Source organism: Scyliorhinus torazame, chromosome 12, assembly GCF_047496885.1.
Source record: "Scyliorhinus torazame isolate Kashiwa2021f chromosome 12, sScyTor2.1, whole genome shotgun sequence".
NCBI lineage: Eukaryota > Metazoa > Chordata > Chondrichthyes > Carcharhiniformes > Scyliorhinidae > Scyliorhinus > Scyliorhinus torazame.
Window position 1 is genome coordinate 42,878,013 of NC_092718.1, and position 13,194 is coordinate 42,891,206.

Sequence of the window (13,194 nt, forward strand, 5' to 3'; positions counted from 1 at the left end):
ATTACTGCAAGCAGTTGTTTTTGAAAATAAAGCTTGTTATTCTGTCTTCACGAGTGTGTTGAATTTTTCTCTCACAGAAGCAAAAATATTGACTTTCACACAGCATGGGAAACACCGGCATTGTAGGCCAAAGCATTAACAGATCCCTGCGGTTACGGCTAAAGAGAACTCCCGCCGACGACTTGACAATGTAGGACCACGGTGCTTCCTGCCTGATCACCGTGGCTGGATCAGACCATCCGCCTTCTGGGTCCCTGATCCTGACGCTGTCGCCCATGTTTAGTGGCTTGAGTGGAATCACATGTTGATCGTAGTATTGTTTTTGTTTGGACCGTAGTACCCGCATTTTGTCGAGTACCAGAGCGTTATCGGGGTCTCGGAATTGAATCACCGAGAGGGTTGTCTGGATGTCCCTGCCGAACAGCATCTGCGCTGGCGACAGTCCTGAGCTCAATGGGGTTGCTCGGTAGGATAACAGCGCTAGGTTGATGTCCGAGCGTGAATCAGTTGCCTTGCTAATAAGTTGTTTAACAATGTGGACACCCTTTTCCACTTTTCCATTTGACTGTGGGTAGCGCGGACTGGATGTTACATGCCGAAAGCTGTAGCGGTCTGAGAACTCTTTCCATTCCCTGCTCGCGAAGCAGGGACCATTATCTGACATCACCACCCGCGGGATTCCATGTCGTGCGAATGTCTCCTGGCACGTCTTGATGACAGATGAAAACGTGAGATCATGGAGTTTCAGTACCTCCGGATAGTTTGAGTAATAGTCCATGATCAAGACGTAATCACGCCCTGTGGCATGAAATAGGTCAATGCCCACTTTTGTCCACGGGGCTATTGTGAGTTTGTGTTGTTGCAGTGGTTCTTTACACTGTGCGGGTTGATGTCTTTGACAGGTGTCACATGTCATGAACATGTCCGTTATGTCTTGATTCATGCCGGGCCAGTACACAGCCTGTTGTGCTCGCCTTTTGCATTTCTCAATTCCTAGGTGGCCTTCATGAATCTTACGTAGCAGCTCGGCGCGGAGTGTGGCCAGAATCACAATCTGCACATTGTGTAGCAGCAGGCCGTCAACTTCAATCAGTTCTGACTTGACATTCTGAAATTGTGGACATTGTCCCCTCGTCCAACCGTGCTGGAGTAGGTGCAGCACCCTCCGTAAGGTTGCGTCTTTCTGCGTCTCCTGTCGGATTAGGCAAAGCTTCTCATCTGAAGCAGGCAAATTCTCCAGGCATAACTGTGTTTGGGCCTCGATTTCTCTGATGAATGCTGATGGTGCGTTGTCAGTGCCAATTGATCAGGACAGTGCGTCGGCAATGGCAAGATCTCTTCCCGGAGTGTATACTAGGGTGAAATCATACCTTCGCAGCTTCATCATGATGCGCTGCAGACGAGGTGTCATGTCATTTAGATCCTTGTCTATGATATGGACCAACGGCCTGTGGTCGGTTTCCACTATGAACATGGGCAGGCCGTACACAAAATCATGGAACTTCAGAATCCCAGTGAGGAGTCCAAGACATTCTTTTTCGATTTGTGCATATCTGCACTCAGTTGCGGTCATGGCCCTGGACGCGTATGCCACCGGGACCGAGTCAGACTGGTCGGCCTGTTGGAGGAGAACGGCGCCAACCCCGTCCTGGCTGGTGTCAGTGGAGATCTTGGTGGGTCTGGTTGCGTCAAAGAAAGCAAGGGTCGGTGCCCTCGTCAGTTGCTGTTTGAGATCCACCCATTCATTTTGATGACGTTGTGTCCACTCAAACGCAGTGGTCTTTCGTAGGAGATGGCGTAAAGCTACCGTCCGTGCGGACAGGTTTGGGATGAACCTGCCGAGGAAGTTGACGAAGCCCAGAAATCGTAGCACCGCCTTCTTGTCGTGTGGCGTCTTCATGGTCCATATCGCAGCGATTTCCGCCTCATCAGGGCTGAAACCCTGAGATGATACGGTGTCACCCAAAAAGGTTACAGACTCCTTCGCAAATGTGCACTTTGCCTGGTTCAGTTTCAAACCGTATTTATGAATCCTCTGAAACACCTTCTTCAGGCGACAGAGGTGTTCTTCTTCAGTGGTAGACCATACGATGATGTCATCCACATAGACTCTGATACCCTCGATGCCCTCGGTCATTTGCTCCATTATCCTGTGGAAGATACAGATCACTACAACATCTGAAGAGCCGCTTCTGGATATCAATAATCCAGGTTGTGACGATAGTGTGGGTGCTTGAACCTTGTATCCTTGCTAACCATAACGGTCCCACACAGGAGGAGCTGTGGCAGCAAAAAGAAAATGTATCCTCCTGCTGCAAGCTTTCAGTTTCTGACACAAGCCAACTCTGAGGATTTAAGTTCATTTCAACTATCTGACATTAGTACTTTACAGCAAGTTGAAGTAAACATTGGCAGCCCGGCTCAGTTGAAACACTTTCTGACTCAAAGGCAGTGGGTTCCACTCCCACTTGGGTGCACATAACCTCGGATGGCACTTCAATTCAACACTGAGGGGGTGATGGACTGTTGTAACTGTATTCTGCCCAAAACCTTTTTGAGGACATTACCAGTGCGGTAGGTAACGGGGAGCCAATGCCTGTGGTATATCTGGATTTCCAGAAAGCCTTTGTCAAGGTGCCACACAAAAGGTTGCTGCATAAGATAAAGATGCATGACTTTAAGGGGAATGTAGTAGCATGGATAGAGGATTGGTTAATTAATAGAAAGCAAAGAGTGGGGATTAATGGGTGTTTCTCTGGTTGGCAATCAGTAGCTAGTGGTGTCCCTCAGGGATCAGTGTTGGGCCCACAACTGTTCACAATTTACATAGATGATTTGGAGTTGGGGACCAAGGGCAATGTGTCCAAGTTTGCAGACGACACTAAGATAAGTGGTAAAGCAAAACGTGCAGAGGATACTGGAAGTCTGCAGAGGGATTTGGATAGGCTAAGTGAATGGGCTGGGATCTGGCAGATGGAATACAATGTTGACAAATGTGAGGTTATCCATTTTGGTAGAAATAACAGCAAAAGGGATTATTATTTAAATGATAAAATATTAAAACATGCTGCTGTGCAGAGAGACCTGGGTGTGCTAGTGCATGAGTCGCAAAAAGTTGGTTTACAGATGCAACAGGTGATTAAGAAGGCAAATGGAATTTTGTCCTTCATTGCTAGAGGGATGAAGTTTAAGACTAGGGAGGTTATGCTGCAATTGTATAAGGTGTTAGTGAGGCCACACCTGGAGTATTGTGTTCAGTTTGGGTCTCCTTACTTGAGAAAGGACGTACTGGCACTGGAGGGTGTGCAGAGGAGATTCACTAGGTTAATCCCAGAGCTGAAGGGGTTGGATTACGAGGAGAGGTTGAGTAGACTGGGACTGTACTCGTTGGAATTTAGAAGGATGAGGGGGGATCTTATAGAAACATATAAAATGATGAAGGGAATAGATAGGATAGATGCGGGCAGGTTGTTTCCACTGGCAGGTGAAAGCAGAACTAGGGGGCATAGCCTCAAAATAAGGGGAAGTAGATTTAGGACTGAGTTTAGGAGGAACTTCTTCACCCAAAGGGTTGTGAATCTATGGAATTCCTTGCCCAGTGAAGCAGTAGAGGCTCCTTCATTAAATGTTTTTAAGACAAAGATAGATAGTTTTTTGAAGAATAAAGGGATTAAGGGTTATGGTGTTCGGGCCGGAAAGTGGAGTTGAGTCCACAAAAGATCAGCCATGATCTCATTGAATGGTGGAGCAGGCTCGAGGGGCCAGATGTCCTACTCCTGCTTCTAGTTCTTATAAGTAACTCATTGAAACTTACAGAATACTGAGAGGTCTAGGTAAGAGTGAACATGGAGAGAACATTTCCTCCACTAGGAAAAACTAGAACCCAAGGGCATAGCCTCAGACTGAAGGGACGATCCTTGAAAACAGAGATGAGGAGGAATTTCTTCAACCAGCGGATGGTGAATCTGTGGAACTTATTGCCGCAGAAAGCTGTGGAGGCCAAGTAACTGAGTGTCTTTAAGACAGAGACAGATAGGTTCTTGATTAATAAGGGATCAGGGGTTATGGCAGGGGAGAAGACCAGAGAATGGGGATGAGAAACATATTAGCCACGATTGAATGGTGGAGCAGACTCGATGGGCCGAATGGCTTAATTCTGCTCCTATATTTTATGGTTTAAAGCATCAAGTCGAGGTCCTGTTTGTCTGTTCAGATGAGTGCAAGTAATCGTGCGGCACTATTTGGGATTAAGAAAGAGCAGGAGAATTCTTCCAGTGTCCTGGTCAACCCTCAACCAACCGCACCAGCAAAAAAAAACTGTTGTTCATTCATATGCTCATTGTGGGATCCTGCTGTGCGCGAATTGGCTGCAGTGTTTACTCCTACAGCAGCAGTCACTGAAATAAGTTGAGGCAGCCTTAAGCTGTGAGAGGCACTATATAAAAAGCACGTCGATTTGTTTTCATATTCTCCAATATAAGTTACTGTATATTGGACATGAGCAGTGAAACGGTACGAGGGTTCCAGACTTGGCATTCTGTAGATGGATGGTGAATGAGTTTGGGAACTCGCAGTCTGACAGTTCCTGAATCCCCCAATTCCCACCAACAAGAGCATCCTTTAGTTCAGAGAGATACAAAATATCATTACTGTCTGTTTTGTACGCCGGCTGATGTTGAGTTGGACGCTCAAAGTCACTCTTTGATTATTGGTGACCAAGGTAGAAGAAGAGGAAGACACAAATACAAACCACCTGTCTATTTCAGGGCAACTGGGAAATGTATGAAAAATAAATGAACCGATTCAGGCTCCAGCATTTCAATTACTCAGTGTCACTTGTGATCAGAAAGACCATCCATTTATTTGGCATGCAATAATGTACAACACCCAGTAAAGTGGAGCTGTGTACTGAGTTACAGTCATTACCATTGCCTGTCTGCATATTCATTGGGAATGTGGGTCACTAGGCAAGACAGATGTCTAACAAAAAAATCTAAATTAAAGTACGGCAGATGTTAGGAGATTTAATTACGGCGGAATAGCTATACCAGAGAATCCATTTAATGAAATCTTTGTCAGTGATATTTGGAAATGTTCTTACCGGGATATGGGGAAGAAAAGGAATGAACTTCAGAACACAAATGTAGTGATCTGGATTTTAGCTCAGAGGTGCATTCCATGCTGGGTTGTGGCTGGGATCACGGGGTGGGGGGTGGGGATGGGGGCAGGGGACGCTGTTGTTGAGGGAGGTCCAGTTTTGAGTTTGGGAAACCTTAAGTACAGGTTTCTCAAATGCCCTGCAGGTTTCCCGTCCACAGCTTGGTTGACAGGTTACAGACTTGTCAGGTGGTGGAGGGGATGAGGCCTCAATCTAGAGGTAGATGGTTCCAATGACGGTGGGAGAAGACAAATTAAGGCGAGGGAGGTGCTGGGTGTGTCGTGGTGTTCAATTTGTTAGCTTGTTGAGCCTAGAGGAAGCATTGCTTATCCTCCCGGTCCACAAGGAGTGCTGTAAAAACATTCACCTGATGGATTATGTCCTTCTCATCTCCTTTCCCGTGTTTGCTTTCCCTGGGCAATGGAGAAGCACAGCTATCTGTGGTTAAAAATAGAATCCTTGCAATGAAGGCATGCAATCCCATTAAAATATTGAAGTAACAAACCTGCCTCTGATGAATTGATTAGTCACCAACCTCCTGTGCCACCTCTGTTAAAACCAGAAATGGTTCTGTTGGGTTCCTGGTTCATTTTATGACTCCCAACTTTGACCCAGTCCAAAACACTTGCTTTTGAGAGTTAAGATTGAGTTCAGTGGGGTGTTGCAATTTCATTGAATACTGACAGTGAAAAATAGGACCAGTGACTTACTCACTGTCCCTGAATGTTAATAACATAAAAGTAGAAAATGCTGGAACCACTCAGTAGGTCAGGCAGCTTCTGTGAAGCGGGCAGATAGGAACATTTCAGATTGATGACTGCTGAGATGGTTACGGCCAGAAAGCTGGATTCAGCTAAAATTATAAGGAGAAGTTACACCTCGCCTAGAAGTTAAAGGATGGTTCAGTTGATGTTTTAATGATTTTGTAAAGAACTGATAGGATAGTGAGAAAGAGACAAAAGTCTATTCCATGGTGGCAAGGGGATATAACCTTAAAATCAGAGCCAGACTGGACAGGAAATACTTCTTCAAAAGGTTGGAGAGGTGCAGAGATCTCTTCCACAGAAAACAGTAGATGCTAAATGTGGTATTATCAGGTATTGCTGTACCCGAGAGGCTGAAGTTCCATTGGTTAAACCTGGGGGTTTACCATTGACTGTATAGTATGTAGCACCGCCCTGATAGGTGGGGTATAAGAATCAGTGCCAGCCCAGCAGCCCTCATTCTGTACCTGAGCTGCTGGGGAACAGTTCTAGTCTATTAAAGCCTTCAGTTGTGCTACAACCTCGTTTTAGTACTTATTGATCGTGCATCAATTTAATAGACTAGACTTAACTAGAAAGGATGGATCTCCGAATCAAGCCGGAGTGTCTGCAACTCAGCCCCCACGCGGCGAACTCAGCGGCGATTTCCAAGCACTGGCTGGCGTGTTTCAAAGGCTACCTTGAGGCGGCTGGAGGCACACCCTCGGGGGAGCAGAAACTGCATCCCCTGCACTCAAGGGTAAGCCCTGGGATCTACACCCTCATCGAGGAGGCGGAAGACTTTGATGCAGCAATCGAACTTTTAAAAGGACATTATATCCACCCAGTAAATCAGGTCTACGCATGTCACCTGCTTGCAACGAGACGACAAAGCCCCAGGGAATCGTTGGAGGAGTTCTACTGTGCGCTACTTGTGATGGGCAGAAGCTGTGGCTGCCCGCAAGTTTTGGCGAGCGACCACACGGAACTCCTAGTCCGGGATGCCTTCGTAGCAGATATGAGCTCCTCAGAGATCCGCCAGCGTCTTTTAGAGAAAAAGACACCCTGGGACTTAGGGAGGCACGGGCTTTGGCAGGGTCCATGGACATTGCCTCCAGGAACGCACAATCCTACGTGCCCGACCGCGCGGCGGCCCCCTGGACAGCGTGGAATCCCGCAGCGGCAGCCCCACAGACCTTCCCCATGTCCCCGCAGGCCTGTGCTGTAAGGCGACCCACCAACTCCGATGGGCCCCGCTGTTTCTTCTGCGGGCAGGAAAAGCACCCCCGCCAGCGCTGCCTGGCCCGCACATCCACCTGCAAAGGGTGCGGCAAGAAGGGCCATTTTGTGGGGGTCTGTCAGGCACGAGCGGTGGCCGCGGTCTCCAGCGGCGACTCCGGACTGCCACAGCGAACTTCTCCTCGGGCCCCAGGCGGCCAGCAGTCACCGCCACCCCCGTATCCTAGGGCCACGTGTGGCCCACGGGGCCGCCATCTTGTTCCTCGGACACCATGCTGGATGGATGGGCGCCGCCATTTTGTCCATCTCCGACCACCATGTGCGACCCATGGGAGACGCCATTATGGATGGGGTCCCAGGACCCCAGCCCGGCTGACTACACACTGCCCGATCAAAATTCACAACTACTGTGCCTGGCCTTGGTGACTCTGGACCAAACTCGTCATCGAACACTCTCAACAGCAACGACGACGGTCTTCATCAACGGCCACGAGACGTCCTGCCTGATCGACTCTGGGAGCATGGAGAGCTTTATACACCCCGACACGGTAAGGCGCTGTTCACTTTTTACCCACCCTGTAAATCAAAGGATCTCCCTGACCTCCGGTTCCCACTCAGTGGAGATAAAGGGGTTCTGTCTAGCAAACCTCACAGTCCAAGGAAGGAAATTCAACAATTTCCGCCTTTATGTCCTTCCGCACCTCTGCGCGGCTACACTCCTGGAGTTGGACTTCCAATGTAACCTGCAAAGTCTGACCTTCCAATTCGGCGGCCCTATACCCCCCTTTACTGTCTGCGGCCTCGCGACCCTTAAGGTCGACCCTCCTTCCCTGTTTGCGAACATCACCCCGGATTGCAAACCCGTCGCCACCAGGAGCAGACGGTACAGTGCCCAGGACCGGACCTTCATTAGGTTGGAGGTCCAAAGGCTACTGAGGGAAGGGGTCATTGAAGCTAGCAACAGTCCCTGGAGAGCCCAAGTAGTGGTGGTAAAGACTGGGGAGAAACGTAGGATGGTCATTGACTACAGTCAGACCATCAACAGGTTTACGCAGCTGGACGCGTACCCTTTGCCCCGCATATCTGACCTGGTAAACAGGATCGCGCATTATAAGGTCTTCTCCACGGTGGACCTCAGGTCCGCCTACCACCAGCTATCCCGCCGCACTAGTGACCGCAAGTACACTGCCTTCGAAGCAGATGGGCAGCTCTATCATTTTTTAAGGGTTCCCTTCGGTGTCACTAACGGGGTCTCGGTCTTCCAACGCGAGATGGACCGAATGGTTGACCGGTACGGCTTACGCGCAACGTTTCCGTATCTCGATAACGTCACCATCTGCGACCATGACCAGCAGGACCATGACACCAATCTCCGAAAATTTCTCCAGACCGCTAAAATCCTTAACTTAACGTACAATGAGGATAAATGCGTGTTTAGCACCGACCGTCTAGCCATTCTAGGCTGCGTAGTGTGAAATGGAGTTATAGGCCCCGACCCTAAACGCATTCTCTAATGTGCATAATAAACAGCCCCCATGAATTGTAGAACCCCTCCTTCATCCCCCTCAGCTCAAACTGCACCTTCTCAAGTCAGAAATTCCAGTAGACACCCCTGCCAAGCCGAGGTATAGGGCGGAGAAGCACCCTACAGGACCCGCCTCTGGGCAATCAGCGAGGCGAAGGCTAAAGTATCTGCCTCCTCCCCCACGTGCAGCCCTGGCTGGTCCGACACCCCAAAAATGGCTTCTAGGGAACCTGGTTGCAAGTTTACGTGCACTATCCCCGAGACGGCTCCCTCCAATACTTCTCCAGCTTCAGATACGACCAACATTGTGGGCTCCTCGCACATCGCTCACATACATCCTCCACCTCCTCAAAGCATCGGTTCATCCTCGCCCTTGCGCGCCCTATACACGCGCCCTATACACGACCGTCAGCTGTATCAGCCCAAACCTTTCGCACGAGGTTGAGGCGTTCACCCTCCAGAGCACCTCATACCACAAACCGTTTTCCATAACCTCACCAACTCTTCCTTCCACTTGGCTTTGATCCCCTTCATGGACTCCCAATCCTCCCCCAAAATCCTTCCGTAGGTCGCTGACACAAGGCCCTTCCTAATTCCCTCATCTCTTTTCCAGGTTTAATTGAAAACCTGAAAAGGACCCAAAAGTACAGAGAAGCTCCAATATTCCCCATTGATGCACCCGGCTCTAATATATATAACAATAAACCGTCCATGTTGTGGTAATACCAGGTATTGCAGTACCTGAGAGGTGGATGACCATTGGCTAGACCGAGGAGTCTACCATTCGCTAATGTACATAGCTCCGCCCTGAGAGGCGGGGTATAAGAACCAATGCCATCCCAGCAGCCTTCACTTTGTGTATCGAAGCTGCTGGGAACAGTTCTAGCTGATTAAAGCCTATTAGTTATGACTCACCTTGTCTCGAGAGTAATTGATTGCGCATCACATGTACAGAGACAACCTATCTTCCACCCCCCCCCAACCCCCAACCCCCCACCGCTTGCCACCTTCCCCGACTGCATCCTCCCAATTGCCTCCTTTATCTCCTGTTCTCCTACAGACCTCTCCAGTCTGACCTTATCTTGCTCCTCCAGCCTCAGGTACTCCAATCCGTCCAGGAACTCCCGCATCTTCAGATCCTCCCCCGGTGGCTCCATCCTATACAAATTTTCATAAAACTCCTTGAACATCTTATTAATCTGGTCCGGGCCACCACCAATTTCCCTGATCTATCCCGCACCTGAACAATTTCTCTTGCGCCGCCTCCCTCTGCAGTTGGCTTGCCCTGCCTTCTCCCCATACTCAGAAATCGCTCCCTTCGCCCGCCTCAGTTGGGGCTCCACCTTCCCCGTGGACAACCGATCAAAGCTAATCTGTAGCTCTTTCCTTCTATCCAAAAGTCCTGGAACTGCATCCCCCGCGTACCTCTGGGTCCACCTCCAAAATCTCATCTCTCAGCCTTTGATGCTCTTCCCTCTGCTCTTTATCCACCTTGACCTTAAATTAAATCACCTCCACCCTCACCACTGCCTTCAGGGCTACTCATACCACTGCCTGCAATACTTCCCCTGTGCAGTTAAAGCCCACATACTCCTCCATCACCTTCCCGATCTTCTCACAAAAACTTTGGTCCCCGAACTGGAGTGATATGCATCACTGTATCTACACAAGGCGTTACGGTAAATACACTACAACTAAGGACATTATATCCAGGCAGCTCAGATGTAACATAGAGAGAGAATGAACTCATCGAAATAAAGCACCTACTTCAATTGTAAGACTACGGGCTTTATTCAGACACAAGGAATAATACATGGTACCAGGATCAGGTGACTTCAGAATGCTTACTGGAAAAGTTACACAAGATGCAGACAAAGCACGATCGAAAACAGAAGAAAACTCGGACGTGGGGAGACTTCCTGAGTCCATGCAACTCGTTGGAACTCCACCACAGCTGAAAACAACCGGTAATTTAAGTCATAGATGGAAAATCCTTAAACAAACATTCAAACTGTCTATCGTTGCTAATGAGTTGAGTGCGGCCTCAGAAGAAATGAAAATAGCACTTCTCCTAGCAGGACATGAAGCTAGAGAAATCTATAACTGCTTTAATTACTTGAAAGGTGAAGACAACACCAAATTGAAGGAATATTTTTAAAATTTGAAGATTACTGTAACACCAGTAACAATCCTGCTTTAAGACATTCAATGCTCAGAGACCAATTTGCACAGGGGATGAGTGAAGTGAAACTCAAGCAATCATCAGAACAGAAAGGTTTAATGCTGGAAATCATGATTGACAAGTGCAGAACGCAAGAAAAAAATAACTTTAAGTTTCTAACAAGAAAAAACGGCAAAAACCTTCTTTTCCATGGGTCTGAAGAAGTTAAAATGGTGTCTGAGCACATTTTAAACTTCCCGGGGAACAAAAGTCGCAAATCTGTGTCTGCGCATGTGCAGGAAACGGCAACCGCGCATGTGCAATTGAAAAAAGACGTTTTGGGCGCAAATCGTTCTGCTCATGTGCAAACCACGCATGCGCAGTTGAACAAAAAGATCGCACAGCTCGAAGATGGAACTTGCGCATGCGCAGTTTACGAAAAAGCGCATAGTAAAGGAAAGGCGATTTACGCATGCGCAATCCATTCCTACGCTTTACGTCACGAGCGCGTGACGTCAGAGGCCTCGGACCACGCCCACTTAAAGGGGAAATGTCCGAAAATTGAAACAAAGAGTTTTAAAGCTACTTAACACAATTTGTTCACCTCGGAAGACAGAACAATGCCTGAACAATGCTCCTCAATTTCTTCCTGCCAAACCGGATGCACACCCGCTTCCTGGAGCGCCTTCGCCTGATTCGGGGTGGCCAGTGGAACGACAATGAAGAGGAGGCAGAGAATGAGATCTACAAAGAGGCGCGCGAGTGCCTGACGCTGCTGTCCCAGAGGCTAGGGTTTGACAAGTTCTTTTTTGGAAACTCACCCAGCTCCTTAGATGCCATTGTCTTTGGGCACCTGGCTCTGCTTCTGAAGGCAAAACTGCCCAACAGCAAACTCCAGCAACACCTGCGCTCGCTCGACAACCTGTGCATTCTCTGTATGTCCATCCTGGGTCTTTACTTCCCAAACGTTGGCTCAGGCCTGAATGCAGCTCAAAGAAAATTCCCCAGAATAACTCCTCGGATTCTGATGAAGACCCTCACAAGAGACGCAAGCAGATCTTATCGGTGATCGTGGGGTTTTCCGCCATGATCAGCTATGCTTTCCTTAGCGGGATTCTGTCCATTCAGCGGGTAATGACCCACAATGCACTGAGACAGCCCTCCCCACTGGAAGATGATGATGATGTCGATGAGGGACAGTGAGGGAGTGGGGGGGGGGTGGACACAGTGATAGAGAGACGGGGCAGTGAAGGGGTGGGCTGCGAGGTGCTGGGGAGGGGGCTCTGACCAGTTGGGACCATTTCTGTGAGCGTACTGCCCCAGGGCAGCACGGTAGCATTGTGGATAGCACAATTGCTTCACAGCTCCAGGGTCCCAGGTTCGGTTCCGGCTTGGGTCACTGTCTGTGTGGAGTCTGCACATCCTCCCCGTGTGTGCGTGGGTTTCCTCCGGGTGCTCCGGTTTCCTCCCACAGTCCAAAGATGTGCAGGTTAGGTGGATTGGCCATGATAAATTGCCCTTAGTGTCCAAAATTGCCCTTAGTGTTGGGTGGGGTTACTGGGTTATGGGGATAGGGTGGAGGTGTTGACCTTGGGTAGGGCGCTCTTTCCAAGAGCCGGTGCAGACTCGATGGGCCGAATGGCCTCCTTCTGCACTGTAAATTCTGTGACAAAAATTCTATGAAACTTCTACCAGCAGTTGAAAATAACCGCCACAGCACCTTGGAACAAGCAGTTCGCACCACCCGAAGTGAAGAGCATAATGCCAAATCCGAAACCAAAGAAGATGATTTGTTCATTGAACATGAAGAGCACGATGACAAATCCGAAACAAAAGAAGTTGATTTGTTTATCGAAGAATACTACTCAGACATGGCTGAGTTATTCAGATATGATGAATAAAAGCATCAGCGCCACGGTTGAAAAGCTCAACACGACTCTACTCATGGGAGATGAATCCAATACCATGATGCAATGGCAGATCGTCGATACATTGGGTAACAGCAGCCTGTCAAATACCCAAGAAGAAAACGATGCCACACAGTGAGTACTGAACGACTCCGTTGGGAGAGCACAGATCGACTCCACAGAGAGACCACTGCACGACTCCACACAGAGAGCGATGAAAGACTCCAGAGAGAGAGCGATATAAGCCTCCACAGAGAGAGCGATATAAGCCTCCACAGAGAGCATTGTTGACAGACTCCACAATAGAAGCAACTCAAGACTCTATAGTGAAGTCCATGCATGAACAAGACCATGAAGGTCTATCAACCTTATCTGAGCAACCAGCAGCAGACTATGAGAGTCTACCAAGCTCACGTGAACAACAAAAAGACTATGAAAGTCTACCCAGTTTATTTGAGCCA

At 48.7% G+C, this 13,194-nt stretch overlaps 1 pseudogene; it reads left to right on the forward strand.

Annotated features, from left to right (window-relative positions):
* Positions 1-11,457: 11,457 nt before the first annotated feature.
* On the forward strand, positions 11,458-12,029 carry LOC140387324 (metaxin-1 pseudogene; annotated as a pseudogene).
* Positions 12,030-13,194: the final 1,165 nt, after the last annotated feature.